The sequence below is a fragment of the Trichosurus vulpecula genome (assembly GCF_011100635.1).
Source record: "Trichosurus vulpecula isolate mTriVul1 chromosome X unlocalized genomic scaffold, mTriVul1.pri SUPER_X_unloc_1, whole genome shotgun sequence".
Lineage (NCBI taxonomy): Eukaryota > Metazoa > Chordata > Mammalia > Diprotodontia > Phalangeridae > Trichosurus > Trichosurus vulpecula.
Window position 1 is genome coordinate 3,794,652 of NW_023494377.1, and position 25,717 is coordinate 3,820,368.

At 42.8% G+C, this 25,717-nt stretch overlaps 1 protein-coding gene and 1 pseudogene across 1 annotated transcript in view; one reads left to right on the forward strand and one right to left on the reverse strand.

Moving 5' to 3' along the window:
• Positions 1 to 25,717, forward strand: part of OPHN1 (oligophrenin 1) — a 276,933-nt gene that overhangs the window by 85,564 nt on the left and 165,652 nt on the right. The gene's annotated exons all lie outside the window — the stretch shown is intronic.
• LOC118833006 lies at positions 12,896 to 13,986 on the reverse strand (annotated as a pseudogene).

A 25,717-nucleotide genomic window follows, 5' to 3' on the forward strand; every position in this document is an offset into this window, starting at 1 on the left:
CAGTAGGAGCAGTAGGCTGTCTGTAGTCCAAGGACCAAGAGCCATGGAGATGGAGAATTCCAGAGCTGAAAGACACCGTAGGGATTATTTAGTCTAGAGGCTGGCTCACTGTGACCCAAGGACCAAATCTGGTTCTCGAATGCTTTTGTACCGCCTACGAGCTAAAAGTGGTGTTTATATTTTAAAATCAAGTTTTATTTTGCATTTTAAAGTAATGTTTTATTGTTCTTAGCAATATAAAACCATTCTTAGCTTGCAGGCCATACAGAAAGAGGCAGTGGGCCAAATTTGGCCCACAACCACAGTTTGCTGATCTCTGAAGTCTAGTTTCACTCCCCAAATAGGAATTCCCTCAACAATATCCCAAACCAATAACTGTATAGCCTCTGCTTGAAGATCCTCAAGGAGAGGGAGCCCCCTACTACCTCTCAAGGGTGACCCATTTCCATTTCAGAACTGCTGTCATTGGGAGGAAGTTTTTGATTGACATCAAATGTATGTCTGTCTCTCTACCTCCACCACCCATTACATCTGGTTCTTCCCTTGGGCCAAGCTGAGCAATGGTAATTTGTCTTCTATGTGGCAGCCCTTTAAATTGTTGAAAACAAGCTATCATTCCACGACACCCCCACCTCCCCCGCCCCCAGGTCTTCTCCACTGTAAATATCTAGCATCTGAATTAGCTCCCATTGCACCCATGTAGATATGCCGTGTTTGGAGATGTAGATGACTGTATCTGCTCAGCATTTCTATAGTGCTTTTGGATGACAAAGCATTTTGGAAACACTTCTGTGAAGTAGGTAATAAAATATTTTACATTTGGGGAAACTGAAGTCCCAAGAGGGGAAGTGCTTGCCCAAGGTCACTTGAAAAATCATGGTCAAGTTAGGCTTTAAATCCAAGCCTTCTGACTCTGAAACCCATTTCTACTAGTAGGTGTGATCTTTGGGGGCTTCCTCTTATACTCCAGAAGGGACTTTGAGATAGACCACTTAGAGGGCAGCTCTCTCTGGGAAAGGAAATCCAGACACCAAAGTCCACATTATAGAATCAGTCAATATTTATTAAGGGCCTACTATGTGCCAGGCACTGTGTTAAGTACTGGGGATGTGGAGAATGTTAGAATTGGAAGGCTCATCAGAGGGCATGTATGTACTCCATCCCCTCCTGAGCAGGAATCACTACTAGAGCAGTTCCAACAAGTGGTCAGTCAGCCTTTACTTGTTGTGACCTCTAGTGACAGAACTTCCTGCCGCACAAGGGCAGCTCATTCCACTTGTGAACGAACATTGCGCTTTTAAAATGAGTTGGTACCGATATCTTTTGTTTTTACATCATCTAAATCTTCCCTCCCAGAGAGCCATGCTTAATAACACAGATTATAAAAAGAAAAATTAAAAAGGAACCAGAGAAAAATTCAATAAGGCTATATTGAAGATAATATGACTTTATTGGCAATGTCCACACCCACGGGGCCCCCTCTCCCTGCTCCAAAGCAATGGTGGAAGGTATCTTCTTATTTTTTGTAATGTTGCAACATGCATTTTCCATTATTTTGTGGTGGTTCTTTCCATTGTTTTCTTGGCTCTACTTCACTTTGCACCAGCTCATCTAAGTCCTTCCAGGCTTCTTTGTAGATCAGATTTCTTGTTTTTTGTTGTTGTTGTCGTTTTTACAGCACAGTAATATTCCATTGTATCATATACAGCAATGATGTGTTTAGTCATTCTGCAATCGATGGGCACCTGCTTTGTTTACTATTCTTTATTCCCATAAAAATGCTGCTATAAATATTGGAATGTACCTGAAACCTTTCTTTTTGTCAATGACGTCCTCGGCTGTGTGTGTGTGTGTGTGTGTGTGTGTGTGTGTGTATACATACATATTTACATACACACACATATATATGCATACACCCATACACACATATACATGCTTAGCAGTGGAATTTCTGGGTCAGAGAGTATGGATATTTTAGCCACTTTATATGCATAATTGTAAAGTGCTTTCCAGATTGGTTATATTAATTCATAGCTGCATTCAACAATGTGTTAATGTGCCTGTCCTTCCACCCCCTCTCAGACTTTGACTATTCTATCTTTGGTCTTTTTTTTTTTCCAATTTTCTGGATATGACGTGAATGGGCAGGGTTATTTTGATTTGCTTTTCTCTTATTGGTGATTTGCAGCATTGTTTTATATGATCATTAATAGCTTGCAATTCTTCTTTTGGGAAATGTTTGTTCATATCTTTCGATGACTTTTCTATTGGGGGATGCCTTTTGGTGTATGTGTATGTATACACACACATACATGTTTATATGTATATGTGTGTATGTATACATATACACATGTATATATACACACATGCATATGTATATTTCTTTTGGTTAGTTTATATCTTGGATACCAAACCCTTATCTGAAAAATTTGATATAAAGATTATTTTTTCCCATTTCACTGGTTCCTTTCTTATGCTAGATGCATTAAATTTGTTTGTGTTGAGCAGTTCTAATTGTTAGGTGATTCCTTATGTAGAACCTATGGTTTTTTCTCTGCAATTTCCACTCATTTCTCTTGGTACCCTCCAGGGTTAAACAGGCAAGTCTAATCACTCTTCCACATTTGATCCCTTCAAATCCTTGAAGACAGCTATCATGTCTTCCCTAAATCTTCTCCTTTTAATATCTCCAGTTTCTTCAATTGATTCTTCTACGGTGTAGACTTTGCCCCTTTTGCATCTTGGCTGCCCTCTTCCTGATGTTCTCTGTAGGTCCCAGGTTTCAGTGCTTTTTCTTTGGCTCTCGATTTTGAAGCCACTTGGAAGATTTGCCCATTGTAGGGAATCCGGAGGCCTTTGACATTAACTAAGAGTAAAAACCGCAGTACGTTTCTTGCACTAGATTGGTAATTAGATTTGGTAAGGTTTCTGAGCCAAAAGCTGCGGCCAAAACCCCCAAATGAAAAAGCCTTCCATCTGTGCTCTGCTGAGTTTTCCCACATACTTCACTGGGGGAAGGGGGAGATGGGATTAGGAGAAACTGGGATAGACTCCATCCTGCCCTGCTGTCATTGCTATTCATGCTGGCAACAGGGCTGGGGGGAGTCGACAGAAAGGGCCTCAGTAATTGATTGCTTTGTACAAACTCAGAAAAAGTAATTTTCTGTTTGAAAAGCCAATGGCGAAAGCTGCCGACTTTCTGGCTCCCTGTGCTGTCGTGCTGAGTTTCCCCGACCTACCCCAGTGTCTTTGGCTGGTTTAGGAAAGTTTGCCTTTGCCCTGTTTGAGCAATCTTCCTGCCTTGCGCTTCTTTCGGGTCCCCTCCCCGACCTGTGTCTCTTCCAAAGCTTTCTGGGCTCCCCCACTGAGGCCTTGTCATTACTGGGCCTGCAGCAGCTCCTTTGAAAACATCTCTTGAAGTTGGGGCTCTCAAAAAGGAACAGAAGCTGTCTTTCAGTCTGTCCTGTCAGCTTTAGCAAGTATATGTCCTTCCATGGCAGCAGAGGCTCCCAGAATCCATCTCTAGTCTCTTTGCCAACACATACTCACGTTGTGACCAAAGACTCAGACACATTCTTTCTTCACATGTCGCTGCGATCTTCCTAAGAATTATGTGTTCAACAAACATCATCGTTGGGCAATGGGAGACAACTGTACTTTGGCTGGAAATTTAGTTTCCATTAACTGGTGGTGGTGGTGATGAGTTTTTTTTTCTGGGGGTTTTGATTAACCCTTCCTCCCCTAAGGGATTTGCTACTTTAAACTTTATAATGTTTTCTAGAAAATCTCATAGAAAAATAAATTTAAATATGTGCTCTGTAAAAAGGATACAGTGGAAAAGCTAGCCTTGGGGTGAGAAGGCCTGTATTGGCTCTGCCAGCACCATGGAGTAGCAACCTAGGCTTTGCCCTAAATTGTTGATGTCTGTGGGCTGTAATCTCCATGAATCTCTAGCCTCCAGCTACCCTGGGCCCTGGGGCTTTACTCCCCCTCCCATTTGCTACCTCTTATTGGGGATCAGAGGTCAGCCACGGGGTAGGGTTGAGACTGAACCTTCTAGGAAATGGACACAACTCCCTTTCCTAAGACAGTTGCACTTGACTGGCCTAGGCCATCTTCGGCATCCCCCTTCCTGGGCTCACTGCTAAATGAAATGTTATCACAGGCACGAGAGTTCCTGGGCACAGCTCTTCTGGTCAGGCGATGTTGGGTGATCCTCCTTTAGAGGGCAGCTTGTTAGAGCCAGGGGTCTTCAAGCTGAAGTTGGCTGACCACTCCTTAGTTATGTCACTGAGGAGATTTCCATTTAGGTCTTAGTTATCCCTTTGAAGTTGCTTCCAATCCTGAGGTCACCAAGAGTGGAATGGTCTGCTTAGAGGAAGTCCTGGGTTCTTCTTCCTTGGAGTACTTCAAACAGGCTGCATGATGACTTAACAGCTATAGAATAGTGAGGATTCCTTTTGTGTACAAGTCAGAATAGATGGTGCTGACATCTCCTTCAAGTCACTTTAGAGATGAGGTAACTGTCTGAGACTCAGTTTCTTTATTTGGAAAATGGGGATAAGGACTGCCCTCACTGGATTGTGATGAGGATCAAATGGGTTGATGTATGTAATGTGCTTTATAAGCTATAATAGGCAATAGGAATAGGAGTGGAATTTTTTTCCTGAGTACCCTGAGATTTGGGGCAAAGTCAATTAGGAATCTTAAAGTCTGGGCAAGTCACTTAACTACTTTCATCCTCAGTTTTCTAATCTGAAAAATGAGTTTAGTAATAACATCTACTTCACAGGGTTGTTGTAAAGATACACACACGCGCGCGCGCGCACACACACACACACACACACACACACACACACCCCAGTTAAATTTGCGCCTCCCCCAAGATGTGTGGTTCCAAGCTTTTCCTCCTTCTTTTCTGATGTGGAAGTCTATTCACTGAATGGGCATTACCTCACTCAAAGTGAGAACCTGAAAGGACCTTAGCCTGGAAGGGCCAGAGTCTCCCATTGCATCCTGGTTCATCTCCAATCATCCTGATGAATATCGAGCCACTGGACCCAGATGGCTCTGGAGGGGAAAGTGAGGCTGGTGACCTTGCACAGTCCTTCCTCACTCAAATCAAAGTCAACTGCAAGTCATGTCATCATCTCCCGGATGCCATGGTCCTCTTCGAGAATGAAGGACAAACACAACCTGTGCTCCTTCCTACCCTCTCTTTTGCACAAAGCACCCATTTTCATAGGAACGAGGAATTTTAGAGTGGGAAGGGACCCAGGGACATGTTCTGTGTCTGTGTGTGTACTGATTTGCAAACCTTAAAGCTTATGTAAATACAAGTTATAAATATTGTTTTGATGATTGCTTCTGCTAGTTTCCTAAAGCCTTCTAGAATACTTTGAGCACTTACTTGCCAAAATCCTACACCTACACAGCTCATAGGCTCATAGATTTAGACCTATCAGGATCCATCTAGTCCAGCCCCTTCATTTTACAGATGAGGAAACTGAGGCCAATAAAGGGGTCTCTTTGCCCAAGGTTACAAGGTAAGTGGCCCAGCCAGGTTTGGAACCCAGGTCCTTCGATTCCCAATCTAGAGATCTTTCCAGTGCACCATACTACTTTTCATAGCATTTACTAGAAATTTCCAACCACTCAGGGGCTGTTCAGTGATGGATTGGATCACCTAGGGAGGTAGAGGCCTTACTCACCAGAGGTATTCTGGAGGCTTGATGCCTATCCAATCCTTAGGGATTGGACTAGTAGAGGCAGCTAGGTGGCGCTGCAGTGGATAGAGTGCAGGACTGCAGTCAGGAAGACCTGAATTCAAATGTGGCCTCAGATACTTGCCATATGACCCTGGATAAGTCACTTCACCTCTGTATCCCTCAGTTTCCTCATCTGGAAAATGGGGTTAATAATAGCACTTATCTCACAGGCTTATTGTAATGATCAAATGGCAGGTTTATGAAGCCCTTTGCAAACCTTAATGTATTATATAAATCCTTGCTAGTGTTGTTATTATAGGACCTTTGAAGTTCCTCCCAGCTGTAAGATTCTACAGTTCTAGTCCTAGTTTTAACACAACTAGCTGTGTGACTTTGAGCAAGTCATTTCCCTTGGCTTTGAGCCTTAATTTCATCTTCTAACTAGTGTCATAGATTTGGAACTTCAAATTAGCCCTGGAGGCCATCTAGTCCAAACTGCTCATTTTACAGAGGAGGAAAACTGAAGCCCAAGTTGTTGAAGTGATTTGCCTGATGTCATGAAGGTTGGATGTGTCAGAGGTGAGATTTGAACCCAGGCCCTCTGACTTCCGAGTTAGCAGTATTTCCATAACTGAACACAGAGGTTGGACTAGAGAACATCTGAGGTCCTCTCTAGCTCTTAAGATGTTAGGATTCTGCTCTGGTTCTTTACTTCTATAATTCACCTCCCTCCCTGCCCCAGTTAAATTTGGGCCTCCCCCAAGGTGCGGTTCCAAGCTCTTCCTTCTTCTTTTCTGCTGTGCTCCTTCCCACCCTCTCACACAAAGCACCCATTTTCATAGGAACACAGGATTTTAGAATGGGAAGGGACCCAGGGGTGTACTGTAGCCAGTTTGAACTGGCTCCTAAGGACCGTTGTCAAATTTTCAGTGTGATCATTTACACCTTAGAAATCGGCGAATGCTACAAATCAGGGCTTGATTTATTGTTTTGTTGATTGTCTACTTAATGAGAACTATTTAATAAACAAAAATAAAATATTTACTTGGAAAATTATACATGTAAATGTGAACTAAGTAGTTTCTTCTTACTTGATAGCCCAAGAAATGAGGACCCTCTTCAGTAATTAGGGTATGAAGGCTCATTCTGAAATGTTTGGTTGTGGAGCCCAAATTTAATCTTATGCTAATAAATGTGTAATATATATTTTATGTGAAAAACAAAGAAATTGTAATTGTTTTGAATAAAAAAAGAGAATGAATATAAAAAAATAAAATACAGGATCCAAGATTTCATTAGATCGTTGGTTGGTTGTTGTCCTTCATTCTTGAAGAGGACCAAAATTGAGAACGTTTACAGGAAAAAAAAAAGACACAGAATGTTAGAGTTGAAGAGAACCTCAGAGGTCAAGATAATAAGACTTCAAGATGTGGCTCACTGATGGTAGTTAGGTGGATTTAGAACTGGGTTCAAAATCTAGATTTAAAATGGAGTCACTAATAGTTTGATGTCAACCTGGCAGAAGGTAATGATGGAGTTCACCAGAGACCTGGGCTTGGCCCTCTGCTATTCATTACTTTTTATCAGTGATTTGGATAAAGGCTCAGATAGCAGGCTCATCAAATTTGCAGATAATTTAAAGCTGGAAGGAAGAGCTAACATGTTAGATGATAGTCGAAATTTCAAAAGATCTAGGCATGACAGAATTTTAGGCCACATTTAATAAGAGGAAACCCAGTAGGGATAAATGCAAAGTCTTATATTTGGGTTCATCAAGTAGATTTCCAAAGTGCAACATAGGGAAACATAATGTGACGGAAGTTTGTACAGAGAGGACATGGAGATTTTAGTGTACTGCATGCTCGATATAAGTTAATAATAGTGTCATCTGGCAGTCAAACAACCTGATGAAACGTTAAGCTGCATAAAGAGGGGTATTGTGCACAGGACTAGGGAGGGGATGGTTCTTTTATCTTCTGTCTTGATCTCGTGTCATCTGGAGCCTTGGGTTTAGTTCTGGTTATTCTTCCTGGGCCACGTCTTTGGAAAGATATTGATAAGCTGGAGAATGTCCAGAGGAAGACAATCAGGATGGTGAAAGGCCTTGCGTTAGTGCTCTGTGAAGCTCAGGCAAGGGAAATGGAGTGTTTAGCCTCATGAAGAGAAACCTTAGTGGCAGCTGTCATGTGGAGGAAGGAGCAGACTTATTCTGTTTGGCGCTAAAAGGCAGATACAGAAACAATGAGGGAAAGTTGCAAGGAGGATAATTTTAGGAAAAGAAAACCTTCCTAGTAATACTTGGAGCTGTCTGGGTGTAATGGCCTACCTGGGGGTGGTAGGGAGGTGGTTTGAGTTCTTCCATATTGGAGGTCTTGTTGGAGGTCTGTGTTATTGGAGGTCTGCGTTAAGTGCTGGAGATACAAAGAGGGGCAAAATGTTTTCAAGAAGCTCACAATCTAACGTAGCAGGGGGAGACAACGTACAAACAACCATATGCAAACAAGGTATATACCAGGTAACTTGGAGATAGTGAACAGAAGGAAGGCAGTAGCATTAAGGGGGATGAGATATAACTTTTGTGGGATTTAGGGAGGTGCAGGTGAGGTGAGAGAGCGTTCCAGGGCTGGGGGACAGCCAGAGAGAATGCCCAGAACCAGGAGATGGAGTGTCTTGTAAGAGCAACAGCCAGGAGGCCAGTATTACTGGATTGCAGAATAGGTGGGCTGGAAGGTGAGTAATGTACAAGAAGATTCGAAAGATAGGAGGGGGCCAAGTTCTGAAGGGCTTTCAATCCTGGAGGATGTAGGGAACTAGTGGAGTTGATTGCCTGGGGAGGCAAGGTTTGACATGGTTAGATCCCTACTTTAGGAAGATTCATTTGATAGCTAAGTGGAAAATGCATTGGAGTGGAGAGAGATTCAGGGCAGGGTGAATGACCAGCAGCCGTTGCAGTAGTCCAGGGATGAAGCGATGAAGGCCTTACACTAGTAAGGTCAGAGTTGAAAGGGCCTAAAAAGTCATTAAGTCAGGCCACTCATTTTACAGGTCAGGAAACTGAGGAATAGAGGAGGTAAAGTGACCTGCCGAAGGTCACACAGCAAGTTATTGGCACAGCTGGGCCTTGAATCATGGTCTGATTCCCAGGCTAGTGCCTTTTCTGTAGTCTCTAGACTACATTGTTTATGGTTCTGTCTTGGCCTATTGCCTCACTTATGTGTCCTTCCATTGTTTGTGGGCCCATGTGTTATATTTCTTTTTTAGCTTTCCCTAACGCCTGGTAAAATAGGACTGTTCAACACACATTAGGCACACAGGAAATGCTGTTGGCTGACTGACCGACTGACCCAGTAAATGGGCCAACTTAATTGGTTTCAAGTTTCCCTAAGGCCTAGGGTGCTGAGAAGAAGACCTGTGGTTAAAACTGGTCCCCCTTGGCTCATAGGTCTGCATTTAGCCTGTAAAGAATGTGTGGCCACTCCAGTGGAAGCCTCATGGTTCTCTTAGGAAGATGCCTAAAGTGGAGTAGAGAGCAGTTGAGGGGGAAAGCCCCTGAGATGTATGTAACACTGTTGTCAAATAAATCTTGAGATTCTTGTCATTCCTTTTACTCATTGAAAGAGAGTCTTCTCTGAATCCTCACTCGTTGAAAAATCTCTTGGCCTCTTACATATTCTAGTGACTTAAGTCCAGTTCTCATTGTTCAATCATATTATTTAAAATTCTGAAGTGGTGCTTATGTTTGTTTATACTACAGTCATGAACTGCTTAGTACAATGGAAGAGATTGTTGGGAGATTGGCAGTGCCTGTGGTATAGTGGGAAATAGGAGGCCAAGGATTCATACTCCCAGTCTATCTTGCACTGACTGACTAGTTGTGTGTCCTGGGGCAAGTCACTTCTCTCTGGGCCTCAGTTTCTTCCTTTGTAAAACAAGGAGGCTGGACTAAATGATTCCAGGTATAATATTTTGTCTTCTAAGGTCCCTTCTAGTGTTAACATTGTATATTCGAAGGTCCCTCCCAGCTCTGACATTCTGTGTTCTGAGGTCCCTGCTATCTCTGACAGCCTGTGTTCTAAGGTCCCTGCCAGCTTTGACATTCTGTGTTCTGAGGTCTCTGCTAACTGTGATGGCCTGTGTTCTAAGGTTCCTTCCAGCTCTGATGGATTCTGTTCTAAGTCCCTGCCAGCTCTGACATTCTGTGTTCTAAGGTCCCTGACAGCTCTGATGGCCTATGTTCTAAGGTCCCGGCCAGTTCTGACATTCTGTGTTCTAAGGTCCCTGCTAGCTCTGATGGCCTGTGTTCTAAGGGCCCTGCCAGCTCTGACATTCTATGTTCTAAGGTCTCTGCCAACTCTGACTCTGAGCCCATTTTGGCTCAATGTTTTTGTTGCTTAATTGCTGCTCTACTGTATTGTGACCTTTGGGAGATGACTGGAGAGGGAAAATATCGCCAAAGTGAAAGAAGGTAGGTTCTTCATCCTTGAAGATCCTCCATCCATATAAACTGAACTTGACTTCAGTTCCTGACAAAACTCTCGAAAGTTTTGTAAAAGGGATGGTTTATGAGCCCTTGTCCAGGGAGGCCAGGGCTTGCTGAGAACAAGTCATGACAGTCTAGTCTCAGGGGATACTTAGGGAGGTCAGTCTTTGTCTAGAGGGAAGTCCAGTTTCCATGTTTTCACCTGGATTTCGGCAAAAGGCCTTTGTGGAAAACGCCTCCCTATATCCTCGAGGCAGCTAGGTGGGACAGGGGCTAGAGTGCTGGCCCTGGAGGCAGAAAGATGTGGGTTTGAATCTGGCCTCAGATACTCAGTAGCTACATGACTCAGTGCAGATCACTTAACCACTCAGCCTCAGTTTCCTCATGAGAATAATAATAGCACCTACATCAAAGGATTTCTGAGGACCCAATGAAATAGCATGTTAAGCACGTTGCATACCTTAAATCCTAGAAAAATGCTAGCTGCTGTTGTTGTGAGTATCGCTATTATTATTGACAAAAGAGAGTTGTACAATGTGGTGGATTGTGATGGGGAATAGTGGCATTAGTGAATGTAGAACTGGGTGAATAACTAGACTCTGAGTGGAGATTAAACCGGAAGAGTAGTCTCCAGTGGAGTGCCCTAAGGCTCTGTCCTTGGTCCTGATAGAACTGTTACCTTTCTTTCAGTGATATGGACAAAGGCTTATCAAATATCCAAATCTGCTGTAGTTCACTTTACCTGAGTAGGTGTCCTTCCCAAGTTTGCCCTTCAGTTTGTTTTCTGTTTCATTTTAATCTTTGTGTTCTGTTTCATTTTAGTTTCATTTCATTTCTGTTTCATTTCAATCTTTATATTGTTTCATTTTTACTTTTGTCATACATAACTCTTGGTAGACATTCAACAAATGCTTGTTATTAAATCAACAAGCATTTGTTAAGCACTTGCTGAGTGCCAAGCACTGTGCTAAGTGCTGGGGATACAAGGAAAGGCAAAAAAAGAGACTGCTTTCAAGTTGCTCATGGTCTAATGATGGGGTTGGGGGGAGACAACAAACAACTATGTCCCAACAAGATAAATATGGGATAAAAGAGAGAGAATGCCAGAGGGCAGCACTAACATTAGGACAGGCTTAGTGTTTAGCACAGCCCCTGTATAGTTGCTGCTTAATAAATGCTTGTTGATTGAAAGGCTTGCTGAATTGAATCTGTTGTAGATAGCTCCTATTTTCTTTCACTTTTGCTGGCTTTGAACTTTGGTACATCTTGGTATTCTTGAATGGTTCAGTTTCTTTTTCCTCCACCTATTTTTCAGGGAGCATCTTGTGGTCATTCAAAACACTATGTGACTTCTCAAATACAACCCAGATTGTTATCTTTCTATAAACCATTCAAGCCTGGTCATATGTAGTTCTTGTCAAGAGATGAGAGGCATGTTCCATCATGAGTCCTCTGGAATCATGGTTAATCATTGAGTTTATCAGAGTTTGTAAGTCTTTCAAAGTTGTTTGCCTTTACAATTCTTATCATAGAAATTATCTTCCTTGTTCCCTTCTTTTGGTCCATACAAGTCTTCCCGGGTTTCTCTGAAACCATCTCTTAATTTCTTACAACACAATAATATTCCATTTCATTCTTATGCCACAATTTGCTCATCCATTCCCTAATTGATAGGCACCCCCTTCCTCACCACCATGAATAGAACTGCTAAGAACTATTTGTGTATGGATGGGTCTGTTTCTTCTTTCTCTGATCTCTTTATACAAATCTCTTTTGATTGATTGTGGATCTCATTCAGGGTGTCATGTAGTGTTCCAACAGGCATTTGTTTCTTCATTGTGTATGACTAGATGCCACTATAGATGCTGTAATGTCATCTGCAAACAGGAACATCTGAAGAGCCTTACCATCTCTAGGAATCTCTTTTGCATTTGGAATCTCTGTCAGCTGTCCTCCACTGCAGTGGCCAGCACCTTTTGCCAGCATACATTTCCCTGTTTTATGCCTTACTTAATTATGATGATCCAAAGATCATCAAACCAAGGTGTATCTGGTGCATCTCTTGCATGATTTTTGCCTATGCATATGGGAAACATCTTGATTGCAGAGAGTCTTATAGGTAGCTGAAAATCAAGGATGTTGCTCGTGGATAACAAACCGTAAGTTCAATGGAGGCTGGTATTCTTGAGCAGTTGTGTGATCTGCCATCAACTGTCACTTGTGGAGGCTTGGTTTCCTTCTCATGCCTTCAGCAAGGCTGCCCTGGAGGGATGTAGAGATTATCCTCAGGTCGGTTTTCTTTTTTTTTCCAGATGGAACTTGCTATTTAAGTGATGAAGACATGCACGTTTAGGGGCATTCCCATTTGTGTTTTGAAATCCTAAATTAATGAGCATGATAAACTGTTATTGCTGGCACCATCTGACTCTCCTTTCTGAGTCTGCGATGAGTCCTCCAACCCACCTCATGCCCCCACCTTCTCCTTTTACATCAACTTGGACAGCCCTTGTCAATGTGCCAATCACAGTGGGAGGAGGGAGTCGGGGGTTACAGTGCCTGGGGTTCAAGGTCACATGGGCAGAGCAAAGGGGATCACAGTACAAATAAATCAGATTGTTACCTCTGCTCAAGTCCAGCTGTGTGCTCTATGGCGGACAACCCTGGTGGTGGTGGGGGCAGCGGCAGCAGCAACCTCTCCAACCCACATTTATCTGCACTGCTTGAAGCCTTGTGAACAATCAGGACCCAGTTGGAAATCAAAGGGATGTCCATCAATTGGGGAATGGCTGAACAAGCTGTGGTATATGAAGGTAATGGAATACTATTGTGCTATAAGAAATGGGGATGATACAGACTTCATAACAACCTGGAAAAACCTACACGACATAATGCTGAGTGAGCGGAGTGGAGCCAGGAGAACATTACACACAACCACAGATATATGGATTCTGTGAGGACCAAACCTGACAGACCTCGCTCTTCTCAGCAACACAAGGTACAAAGACAACTCTAAAGGACTCACGATGGAGAATGCTATCTACATCCAGAGAAAGAACTATGAAGTATGAATGCAGATTGAGGCACACTTCATGCCAGCCCTTCCCCCCCTTTTTTTCCTTTTCCTCTCTTTTGTTTTTGGGTTGGTTTTTATTTTTTGGTCCTGTTTCTTCTTTCTCATGATTCATTTCATTGATCACAGTTCTTCTCCATAACTTGACTAGTGTGTAAATTAATTCAATGCGAAGATGTACGTGGAAGTTATATGGGATTCCATGCCATCTTGGGGAGGGAGGTGGGGAGGGAGGGAAGAAAATCTGGAACTCAAAATTATGTAGAACCGAGTGTTGTAAACTAAAAATAAAAAATAAAAAAAATCAGGACTCAGGGGCTGTCTGATGACATTATTGGAGTGTCTGGTGTCTTTGGGCTAGGAGGTCCTGGTCGGCCTGTCAAGGATGGGCTTCTTTTGCTCTTCCTCAGGGCTGGTACTACCTAGGATCTGCTTCTGGGCCTCAGCATATTCTACCTCCTGCTGGGCCAAGGACTTCACAGGGAGTGCTGGCCTGCTGGTCGAGTTGGGGCTACTGACAACCCCATTGCTTGTGGGCCTTTTCAAGATCCGTATTTGAGGAGGGGATCCTGAGGGAAGGCTAACATCCTGAATAGTGATGGGCACTTTGGGAGGAGATGTAGATTTCCTGCTCTCCTTTTGGGTGCTCTTCAGTTTTTTTTCCAACTGCCTATTTCCCCACTATCTGTAGCTTCCTTCCAGTTGTCAGCAACCCCCAACCTCCTCATCTTCCATCTTGCTTACTGCTTCCCCTCAGGTCAATTTTCTGGATCTGAGAAAGTAGGCATATGGGACAGCGGTTACTGATTCTCGCTTGATCACCATTTCTTGGCAATATTAATGGCTATGGTTTTTCCAAAGCATTGAGTATCTTCCACTCTTTCAGGTATCTCAAGGTTAGGTCTCTCAGTGTCCCCTCTAGCCCAACTGTTCTTCCCATCTTTATTTTTGGGGCCTTGGTGTTAGAGTTCTAATGGTGCTTGTGACATTGTCATTGATGGAGAAGAGAGTTCCCCATAGAAGCCTTGGCAGGACAGAACTGTTAGTTTTGCAGTCTGCTGGGGTCCTTAGAGAACCCTAAGAGAAGGGTGCTTGGGTCCTTCCCTGCCCCCTGCTCTCACTCCAATCTCACCCAGGCCTAGGCTTCCACCTGCTCCTTTGCTTCTGCCACCGTAAGCATCGTTTATTCATTAAGCACCTCCTGCAAGTTACTGCTCATCCAGAGGAGTACAGTGAACATAATAACATGGCTAGGAATCATGCCAGCCAAGAGTCAGTGGACAGGATTAGAGAAGAAAAGACGCTGTGTGTGTGTGTGTGTGTGTGTGTGTGAGTGAGTGTGTGAGTGTGTTTGTATTCGCACACATAATCACTGTCCTCAGGCATTCAAAGGACTATCCTATGGGAAAGGGGCTAACAGAGATGCTCTTTGTCCCTAGGAACCACCAAATAGAGGTTAGAGGGAAGTAGATTTCAGCTCTATGTAAGGAAAAGTTTCCCACGAAATAAAATTAGCCAAACCTGGTAGAATGGAATCAGGAGGACCTGAGTTCAAATCCGGCCTCAGACACTTGACACACTTGCTAGCTGTGTGACCTTGGGCAAGTCCCTTAACCCCAATTGCCTTTCCTTCCCCCCTTCAAAAAAAAATAATGGGATACCCCAGAAGGTAGTCCTTTCTTTATCTTCAGTCTTCCAATAAAGGCTGGGCATGTTGTTGAGGGAATTCACTTGGGTTGGATGATAGTAGCTGAGGTCCCTTCCAGCTTTGTTCCATGGTTCTAATCCTTCGAAGGGTTCTCTGCAGATCAGTTTGGATCACAGTGCCTACTTTTCAAGCACATGTTTTTCTGAATGCTGTTTTCACAGGAGGAAAATATAATGGCCTGGCTATATGACGTGTGGAGGCGACCGACAGTTTTTGCTGGTTAATGACCCCCTTAATGCCAGCCATTTGCTATAGCATTTGTAATTTCATTGCCTAATGGTTTGCTTAATACCACATACTGATCCCCATGCTGTTCTCTCCATCTCTCCCCATAGCTTTCTGATGTTCTCTAGATCCTCGGGGTTGGATCTTTCCCAGGTCATTTCTTGTGACGTTCTTTTACCCATTGACGTCCTGTTATCTCTGGCTCCTCTTGTGGTCATCTCTTTCTTGAAGTTCTCAGTCATGGAAACTTTGCTTGTCATTCACCAAATCTGAGCCCTGTCCCATATCACCAACTGCCTATTGCACATTTCAGTCTAGTTGTCCAGGTGGCATCTAAAACTCAGCAGGTCCAAAACAAAAATGTCTTGTGTGTGTGTGTGTGTGTGTGTGTTTTGGGTGCAAAGACACCGTCTCCTCCCCTATTTCCCCCAAACTCATTCCTCTTTGGAATTTCTCTGTTTCCATCCAGGGCATCACCACCATCTTCCCAGTCACTCCATTTTGCCATCTTGGAGTTACTTTTGATTCTTCACTTTCATTCCTCCCACATATTAAATTCATTGCCAAGCCTTCTCATTTCTATTTCCACAATGTCTCTTTTGTGTGTGTGTGTGTGTGTGTGTATGTGTGTGTGTGTGTGTATTGGGTGCAATCAAGGTTAAGTGACTTGCTCAGGGTCACACAGCTATTAAGTGTCTGAGGCTGAATTTGAACTCAGGTCCTCCTGACTCCAGGGCTGGTGCTCTATTCGCTCTGCCACCTAGTTTATTAAACACACACATATACATATGCGTATGTACGTATGTATGTATATACGTATGTATATCTCCCCTTCTCTCCACTTAAACTACACAGCCATCACTGTAGCTCAGACCCTTTAGACCTCATGCCTGCACTACTTCGATCGTCTTCTATGCCTGCCAGAAGTCTCTCCCTACTCCAGGCCACCCTCCACACAGCCACCAAAGTAATTTTCCTAAAGTTCAGGTCCTTCCATAGGCCAATGGGCTAATTTACTACTCAGTAAAATCTAGTGGTTCTCTATTTGCTTTAGGATCAAATACAACCCAGCATTTAAGTCCTTTTGCAACTCATCTCCCACCTCTATTTCCAGGCTTATTCTACACAGTTATATATAGCTTGTTGAGTCATTTCAGTCACATCTGACTTTTCATGATCCCTTTTGGAGTTTTCTTGGCAAAGATACTGGAGCGCTTTATTAGTTACTTTTCCAGCTCATTTTACAGATGAGGAAACTGAGGCAAATAGGGTTAAATGACTTGCCCAGGGGTCACACAGCTAGTAAGTGTCTAAGGTCAGATTTGAACTTATGGAGATGGGTCTTCCTGATTCCATGCCAAGTGCTCTATCCACTGTGCCACCTGCCTGCCCAATTACACAGGTAAATGTTGACTAAATAGTTTCTTCCTACTTGATAGCCCAAGAAATGAGAAGGATACTCTTCAGTGATTAGCACCATTTATTTTGTAATTAGGGCATGAAGGCTCATTCAGAAATGTTTGCTTGGGGAATCCAAATTCAATTTTATGCTAATAAATATGAAATATATTTGTGGGGCAGCATTATGGTGCTGCAGTGGATAGATTGCTGGGCCTGGAGTCAGGAAGACTCATCTTCCTGACTTCAAATCTGGCCTCAGATAATTCCTAGCTGTGTGACCCTGGGCAAGTGAATTCATCCTGTTTGCCTCAATTTCCTCATCTGTCAAATGAGCCGGAGAAGGAAATGGCAAACTACTCCAGTAGCTCAAATGGGGTTGTGAAGAATCAGACACAACTGAAAATGGCTGAACAACAAAATACTCTGTGGTATAGCCTTACTATCCTCCTTGCTGTTCTTCACATGTAATACTCCATTTCCCATCTCTGTCCATTTGCACAGGCTGTGCCCCATGCCTAGAATGCAGTCCCTCTTCAATTCCATATCTTAGAATCCTAGTTTCCTTCAAAACTCAGATCAACCACTGCAGTTCCTGACTCCCTTAGATGAAGTTTCCTCTTCCCTAAATTATTTTATTTTTATTTTGTATATGCTTACATGTGTATGTGTTATCACCCTTTTTCCATTTGAGACCCCTTCAGTGCTTCTGGTTCCAACCTACAGCTTAACAAGCACTAACCTGGAGAGTATAAGCTCTGTGAAGGCAGGGACTCTTTATTTTTTGTCTTTGTAGGTCCAGTGCTCACCACATCGTATTGAAAATAGTTGTTGATTGACTGAGTTGCTAGATGAAGGGATATAAGGAGTTGAGTCTCTTCTCACATAATTTAATATTATTTTCTTCAATGCTTGGATCCATTCACAGCCATACTGATAGTGTTAATATGCCTGTCTTCCTATAGCCTCTCCAATACTATTTCTGTTTCATTTAAAGACAATTTGAAGGGTATGCTTTAAAACCTCAGAGATTTTAAATGCACATTTCTTGTATTTTTAATGACTGAACATTTTTATATGGTTATCCGTAGTTTACATTTCTTCTTTTTAAAGATGTTTGTTCATATCTTTTGATCTCTTATCTGTTGGGGAATAGATATCATAAACATAGTCTTTAACTGCTTATTTATTAGAGGCAGTGTAGTACAGTGGAAAGAATGCTGAATTTGAAGTCCAGAGAAACCGTGTTCAAATCTGGGCTCTGCCACTTATTATCTGTGTGATGTTGGGCAAGTCAAGTCGGGCAATTTTCTTCCCTATAAAATGAGATGTTTGGAGCAGATGACCTCTAAGGGCCCTTCTAGCTCTAAATCTATCACATATGATGGATATCACATACCACATATGATCTATGAAAGACTTCTTACCTTATTTTTTTAATCAATTCCCTATATATGTAGGATATTAGACTTTTTTCAGAGGTTTAAAACTCCCTTGCTCCTCACTTGGCAGTTTTCCTTCTAGTTGATTTCCTTTTTGGAAAAGTTTTTGAATTGTATATAATCAAAATAGTCTGTTTTATCTTTTATGATCACCTCTATCCCTCCTTTGGTTAAAAATTCTCCTGAGTGTCCTTGTATATTAAAATGATGAACTTAAGTAAGGAAACTTGGGACTGGGGGCAGGGAGGATGGAAGCATGGTGGAGAACATTTGGATAAAGATCAAGGGAGGAAGAAACAGAAGTTATACTATCCTGGGAGTATACTGCAGACCGCTTGGACAGAAGGGAGAAATAGATGAGGAATTGGGGAAATAGATCACAGGCCTGGCCCAGAGGCATGATCTAGCAGTGATGAGGGACTTCAGTTATGTGGCCATCTGCTGGAGCACTTTCTCTGCCAAAAGCAGAGCAGCTAAGAAATTCTTGGCTAGCCCTCATGATAATTTCATCCTTCAAAAGATGGAGGAAACCATGAGGGGGAAATTTGACTCTGCAACTAATTCTCACCAACAAAGAGGAATGCTGAAGCAGAAATGATGGAAACCTTGGGGGAAAGGAACCACTCCATTTATTTTAAATTCATGATAGACAAGGAGAGGAAAGCTGGATGTGCCATGCATCCTAGATTTGGATAGAGTAGATGTCAAATGGTTAGGAGAAAGGATAGCCAGGAGCAACTGACTATCAAAATTTGTATAGGGAGAGATCAAGGATCATACAAATAAAATTCTGAGGAAACAAATAGAAAATTCTGATGAGAAGGAAAAGTGAACTGTCTACAGAGACCCCTGTGTCCTTTGAGGAGCTTACATGTACATACATGATATTGTGTGTGTGTGTATGTGTGTGTGTGTGTGTGAACAAACACTAGCAACTGGAAGGGTAGGAAAAATTTCATGTAAAAGGAAGTTCTTGGACAACTTTGAAGGAAATGAGGGATTCTAAGAAGGATTGGTGAGGAAAGAGGGCATTCCAGGCATGGGGGCAGATGGATCTGGCCTTCTTGTTCCTTACACACGGCACTCCATTTCCTTGTCTTGGCCAGTTTAGATGGTCTGTAACATGTACGAAGAAGAAAAATATGTGATAAGTCTAGAAAGTGATGTTGGAGCCAGATTGTGAAGGGCTTTAAATACCAAAGAGAGGATTTGGTACAATTATCCCTTTCTACATCATGGGGGTTAGGAGCACAGTGCCCCCACGATCTGGAAAATCTGCATTAAAAATTTTTGGCCCTCTCTTTGTACCAGAGAAGATGTCTGAATTTTTTCCTTTTCTTTCATGGGGTGGTTACAGTACCTTATTGTAAAATTTGGGCATTTGGTCATAGGTTCTGTGTCATCTGCTGGCCTTTGTGTGTCATCTGTGGCTTCTGCTTAACTCCCCCAAATTCCCATTTAATTTCTTATGCCCACTCATGATATATTGAAACCCATGATGGGGAAAGTCTCGGTGTAGAAGGGATAATTGTATTTGGTTGCAGAAGTAGTAGGGAGTCAGTGGAGTTTATTGAGCAGGGTAGTGACATAGACACACCAAGACTTCAGTGATAACACTTTGGCCACTGTGGGGAATGGCTTGAAGTAGAAGACATTTGAAGGTTTTTGCAGTAGTCGAGACAGGAAACTGAGGCTGAAATAGGGTGTATGAGTAGAGAGAAGGGGTTGCAGGTGAGAGATGTGGAGGAGGAAATGACAAGTTTTGAGTTGATTGCATGTGGGGGAGGGGGAGGAAAAGAGGGCAATTGGGATGATACAGAGGTTGGGAACCTGGGGGAATGAAAGAATGGTGGTTCCATAGACAGAAAGAGGGAAGTTCGGAAGGGGGCAAGTTTGAGGGGCAAGACAATGAGATCTGTTTTGGGCATGTTGAATTTGAGATGGCTACGGGGCATCCATTTGGAAATATCTGACAGGCAGTTGATGGCATGAGATTGGAGCTCAGAAGAGAGACTAATGTGTACATATATACATATCCGGGGAAAATCATAAAATGTTAGTGGTGATCTTTATGTGGTGGCGAGGAATTGGAAATTGAGGGGATGCCCATCAATTGGGGAATGGCTGAACAAGTTGTGGGATATGAATATAATGGAATACTATTATTCCATAAGAAATGGTGAGCAGGCAGACTTCAGAAAAACCTGGAAAGACTTATATGAACTTATGCTAGTGAAGTGAGCAGAACCAGGAGAACACTGTACACAGTAATAGCAACACTGTGTGATGATCAACCATGATAGACTTAGCTCTTCTCAGCAGTGCAATGATCCAAGACAATTCCAAAAGACTCACAATGGAAAATGCCATCCACCTCCAGAGAAAGAGCTATGGAGTCTAAATGCAGACCGAAGAAAAGTAATTTCTCTTTTTTTTCTTTGTCGTGGTTTTCCCCTTTTGTTCTGGTTCTTCTTTCACAACGTGACTAGTGTGGAAATATGTTTAATACGATTGTACATGTATAGCCTATTTTAGATTACATGATGTTGTGGGGAGCGGGGAGGAGAGGGAGGGGAAAAATTTAGAACTCAAAATCTTATAAAAGTGAATGTTGAAAGCTAAAAATAAATTTAAAAAAAAGTGCTGAGAGAGACCTTCGAGAACATCTAGTCCAGCCTTGTCCTTTTACATATGTGGAAACTGAGGCTGGAGGGGGGGAGTACTTGTCCCAGGTCACACAGCTCATTAGTAGGGGGACAAGATTCACACCTAGATCTTTTCAATTTAAGCCCAATTTACCTTTCCCCTCTGCCTGCATGGACAGAGGCAGCTGTAGCCCAGTGGAGAAAGAGCTGGCCCTGGAGTTGGCAAGACCTGGGTTCAAGTTCAGCTTCCAGTATATCGTGGCTGTGTGACCCTGGGCAAGGGACTTAACCTTTCAGTGACCCAGCCATCTCTCTGAGACTTTGAGTTGCAGATCAGGTTCCAGATGACTCTAGATTTCCCCTTTTTCATTTTCTTTTCTTTTAAGGGCAAAGGTAACTGGGATTTGGATTTCATCAGCCTCCTCGTGTGAAAGCTTTCTTGACCTTTCCTCCCTTTCTCCAGAACCCAACTTGGAATTTATCATAGAGAGCACTGTTAATTTAGAGCTGGCAAGGCCCTTAGAAGCCACCTAGTCCAAATCTCTCATTTTACAGAGGGGGAAACTGAGGCCCATGTTGGGGAAGAGACTTGTCCAAGGTCACACACAACATCCTAGATATGGAGCTGGCAGGGCCATCAGAGGCCACCTAGTCTAACCCCCTCATTTTACATAGGAAACTGAGGTCCAGGTTGGGGAAGAGACTTGTCCAAGGTCATACAGTCAGTGGGTAATGTTTTCCTCCTCATATTTCACATAGCATTTTGCTTGGCCATCTCTTTTCCATGAGTGTTGCTTACCTTTGTATCATAGCTTTTGGTGTTCATGTGTCCCCTTGTTGATTATAAACTCGATAGAGTAAGGAGTGTGTTATGTCTATCTTTGTATCCCAGCTGCTGAGCATGATACCTTGTCCTTAGTAAGGATTTCATCTATGTTTGTTGAATTGGCAAAACCAAATATAACTATGTGTGTGTGTTTAGTAGCTCTGCATCCAAATGGCTTTTCCATGTGCTGTGTTCTCTTGATTTCTGATGGTGCTGTCATCTCATCCATTCACTGTATATTTATTAAGCCGACCATATACAATGGAGCATATGGAGTCTACCATGAGGTCCCTGCCCGTAGGAAACGTACTGTCAAAGAAGGAGATGATATATCCACAGATTAGGAAAATTCTTTTCTTCTAAAGATCTGTGATTTCATTAGTGAGGTTACTCCCTCTACTGGATGAAGACTGCAAACCCTTAATACTTAATGAGTCACTATGGCCTTAATTCATCACTTGCTAGCCGACACTGGGGATGAGCCTTTGTAAACTTAGCCTGATCTCCACCGAACAGACACATGCCAGGCCTCGAGGCCTGTCTAGCTTGATAGGACCTTCCAGAGATTGCATCCTTTCCACTATTGTGGTCTCCAAGACCTAAGGATCAACTTGTCCTTAAAGAGGTCTGCATAAAGGTTGTAGGGGCTTTGAGGAAGAAGAAATCATTTTGACCCTCAAGTATCAAGGGAGGCCTCATGAAGGGAGGTGGCACCTGAGTTGGACTTTGAAAGATGGGTTGGAGACAGGGACAAAGAGGGCGTTTGAGCCATAGGGCATGGCATAAGAAAGGCCTAAGGCATACATGGATGTTTTGGGGGTTAATCTGAAGTCCTGTTTGGTTGGAACATGGCGAGTATTTGTCTGGAAAGATGGAGTAAGGCAAAATTGTGGAAGGCCTTGAATGCCAGGCAGTATAGAATGAATGGAATTCCCAACCTAGTTGTGGACATTTAAATTTTCCATTTTTTCCATTTTTCTTAACATCTTTTGTTTTTATATCACATTTATTTCCACATATGTAAGGGTAAGATGATTGAGCAAATCAAATCAGCCACCGCACCTTAAAGTAAGTAATGCGCTCCATCAGTCTCATTCCTAGGCCTTAAACTAAGTGGGACAAGTCTTTGAAAGCCCTTGGTTGAGGTGACATTATGCCAGAAAGGAAGTCTACTGCAGTTGGTTGAGGGATTCCATGATGCCCCGGGTCTTCTATAAAAGCACTAAGTGAGCTGGAACTGCCAGGAGAGGCAGCATTTCCGAAAATCCCTGAGGAGGAACAGGACTGGAGGAAAGGAGAGGTCTTGGCTGAAGTCTTGGCCTAGGTTTCAACCCTGCCCCCCCACCTCCCTCACTCCCCAACTTGGGCTGGAGTCTTTGAGGAGACATTCTTCTCTACCTATTCACTTGGGACAGTTGGGGATGTGGGGGGGTGGATTTTGGTTATTCTGTCTATGGGCAGCTGGTAGAGCAGTGGATGGAGCTCTGGGCCTGGAACCAGGAAGACTTGAGTTCAAATCTAGCCTCAGACATTTACTAGCTGTAAGTGGACAAGTCACTTAATTGCTATTTGCCTCAGTTTCCTCATCTGTAAAATAGAGATAACAGTACCCACCTTGTAGGGTCGTTGTGTAGATGAAATTAGATAATAATATGTAAACAGTGCTTAGTGCAGTAGCTGGCACACAGTAAGCGCTATATAAATGCATATTCCTTCCCCTTCCCCCACTTAAAGTTTTCATGGGTAGGTGTAATATCAATTAAGGTGGGACTTTCTTACTGTTTTAAAATGATTAATTAAGTGTCTTTGATTGAGCCTTACTAAGTGCTAGGTCTGTCTGTTGGTGTTTGTAATTTGTATTTGCTCTGAAGTTCAGGGTACTGGCTTTTTCCCTTGAACTAAGTGAATGATATTTGTATGCTGGATTAAAGTAAGATTGTTAACCCTTTAACGTTGCTTTCCTTAGTAAAGGAGATTGAAAGAAGCTGTGCTGGCAGCTTTCTGTATGCTGGTTGTTGGTGGGTCTTACACCCCTTCAGCAGCTGCTAGCACATTGTTGCAACAACAGGAAAGACCCTCTTAACCTTAGTAATGCAAAATTAATGATCCAGGGTAGCACCATTGTCCCTGTCATCTAATCTCACAACCTAGGTGTCACCCTCAACTCCTCACTCTCACTCAGCTCACATACATGTCCAGTCCATTGACTAATCTTGCCATTGCTACCTTCACAACATCTCCTGTATACTTCCTTCTCTCTCAACTCATGAAGCCACCACAGTAGTCTAGACCCTCCGATTCTTGCCTTCTGATGGCTTCTCCACTTCATGTCTCTTTTCAATCCATTCTCCACTCAGCTGCCAAATTGATTTTCCTACACAGTAGGGGCAGCTAGGTGGCGCTGTAGTGGATACAGCATCAGGCCTGGAGTAAGGAAAATCCATCTTCCTGAGTTCAAATCTGGTCTCAGACACTTACTGGCTGTGTGACCCTGAGCAAGTCACTTCACCCTATTTGCCTCAGTTTCCTCATCTGGGAAATCAGATGGAGAAGGAAATGGGGTCATGAAGAATTGGACACTATTGAAGCAACTGAAGAAATACAGTAACAAGTCTGCCCATGTCACTCCCTATTCAGTAAATTCCAGTGGCTCCCTATGACCCACAGGATCAAATATAAAATCCTCTGTTCCAGCATTTAAGGCTGATGACTTTGTGCAACTTTGCTTCAGTTAAATCTAATTCACTCACAAGTCAAGGCATCACCTGTGATGTCATCGATCCTCTTCCAAAATGAAGGATGAACAACAAAGTCCCTCACAGTCTGACCCCTTTCTACCTTTCGAGTCATCTTATTCTTTGTTCCCATGAACTCCATGATCATTACACTGAACATTGCATCTCCTGCCTCCATGCTTTTGCAATGCTGCCCTGCCCTTCATCCCTGTGCCTGGAGTGCTCTCCCTTAGCTTCCTCAGTTTCCTTCAAGACTCAGGTCAAAACCCACCTTTTACAGGTCTCTCCTGCTCTTCCCAGCTGGTAGTTCCTTCCATCTAACCTCGTCTCTACCTAGGTAATTTACATGTTGTCTCTCCCATCGCAAGTCAAGGCAGGGGCTGTTTTTCCTTTCTTTGTATCCTTAGTGTCTGGTACATCGTAAACACTTGATCCCTGCTTATTGATTGGCTGAGCATTGACACATTTGAACAAGTAGAATCTAAAATACCTGTATTTTCTTATTCTAATACCAGTGATCTCCTCACTAAAACCATATATCAAATGCTGCGCTTTGCAAGTCTGTTTTGTCTATTTCCATACTCTTGGTCAATATTAACCGATAATGATGCATAGGGTGGCTTTTATTTCGGTTTGTTTTTTTTCCTAAGTGACTGTTTTAGAGGAGAAAAGGAAGAAGACAGCTGGGAGTTTAATAAACAAATGTATCCATAGTTAGGTTGGGTGGAGGATAAAAGGTATGGGGACACATCTTCTATAAAAGCACTAAGTGAGCTGGAACTGGGATTTCCATCTTAAAGTGGGTGTTTCAGTGGTGCTCTAAGGGAGTAGAGATTCTAAAAGGGCTGTTCTCTTATCTATAGCTGCTTGTGAAACCTTTTTCTAGGGCAAAATGAATAATAAAAGATCTCTAGGACATTTACTCCTTTGTACTTTTAGGGTCCCCTCCAAAACCAGCAAAATGTGGGTGGATTGGGATTGGTAAACGGAGGGGTAGTTTTGAGAGGAAAAAGGCGGCTGAAGCAGATGATGTGGAGTGCTTGGAGCTTGGTCAGATGTCAAAGATGCCAAGGTCATCCATTACATCTGCAATTGATGGTCATTTTGACTTTTGTCTTAGCATTGGACTTTAATGACTCTGGAAACTTTCTTAACATCTTTGTACAACTCTGCTTCACTTAAATACAATTCACCTGCAAGTCAAGACATGACCCTATGATGTCATTTGTCCTCTTCCAAAATGAAGGACGAGCAACAACATCCCTAGTCCCCAGTAGGGTGTCTAGCACATAGTAGGCACTTAGTAAATGCTTGCTGGTTGATTAATGTTGCTTCTCCCCAGTAGAGCATTAGCTGCTTGAAGGTAGAGACAGGGTCAGTTTTGGATTTGTATACAGTGCCCAGAGCAAAGGAGGAGGTTCTTGGTAAGAGCTTGTTGATTGATTGGTTTGCTGAATTGAGTCTATAAGGGCAGGAAGGC